The 900-nt window shown below is 48.7% G+C and overlaps 1 protein-coding gene across 3 annotated transcripts in view; it reads left to right on the top strand.

Annotated features, from left to right (window-relative positions):
- Positions 1-900, top strand: part of LOC113211506 (synaptotagmin-10-like) — a 42,708-nt gene that overhangs the window by 561 nt on the left and 41,247 nt on the right. The window lies entirely within an intron of this gene.

The raw sequence follows: 900 nt of genomic DNA, 5'->3' as shown, positions 1-900 counted from the left end.
CTGCGTAATGCGCGTCTGCGTCGCAATTGCGACGCATTTGCGGCAGAACCTGTTGCTCGCGTTAATTATGAACTATGGCCGAACTAGCCTCCCTCTCCCTCGGCTTAACCACTCGCTTTGCTACCCCCACCTTCCCTCTCCCACTCCCTGCTGCCCCTCTCTCGTTTCCTCGCAAGCACTACACCTTGCGAGGTGCTGGGTATTTTAGCGCAATCACAGGGGAACCTAAAAATAGGCACCCCCTGCACAGAAGAACTGAAATCCGTAAAGGTGCTACACTTTTCACTTTAAAAATAGTCGTGCGAGAAAATTTTTGATGATGCGTGTCGTAAAGTCACGATTTGAAGTTGAAAACTTAAAATTAGTATTCGACTTTAATAATACATTTATATAAACTTACATATTTTGTGAATATACGTATAAGTTACATGTCACAAATTTACGAGGATATTTTTCATAAGTGTCTTTGGACGCAATTTAAAAATGTATTAAGTGCTACCCTTAGTTATAACTCTCTCACCTCCCCTGCTCGCTCTCTCTCTTTTTTTACCCCCCCCCCCCAATTCCCCTCTCCCTCTCGGCCGCCTCCTAACGGCAGGGGAGGCACCCAGGGCTCACACCAGCGCTGTGCGGGCTGGCCTATACGCCACATGGTGGGCGCTCAGCGCACCCCTAAAGCCAGAGCGGTTTCGACGTTCAGTCATTTGCGCGTCAAAGTCGAGCTCCTTTCGTTTTGTTGTTATTTTTTTTGTAACGGAGCTGGCGCTCGCGCTTGGACGAAATAAGCCGCGTAACTTGTCAGATTCGCTGGCCGTGCAGCTGTCAGAGGGGTTTTCCTCATCGTTCCACGCTAACTTTTGTTTAACTTTACCGCTAGGTCCCTGTTGAAGGGGATCGGGG

The sequence above is a fragment of the Frankliniella occidentalis genome, unplaced genomic scaffold (assembly GCF_000697945.3).
Source record: "Frankliniella occidentalis isolate FOCC.00 unplaced genomic scaffold, Focc_3.1 Scaffold35, whole genome shotgun sequence".
Lineage (NCBI taxonomy): Eukaryota > Metazoa > Arthropoda > Insecta > Thysanoptera > Thripidae > Frankliniella > Frankliniella occidentalis.
This window is presented reverse-complemented; position numbering and strand designations above follow the sequence as displayed.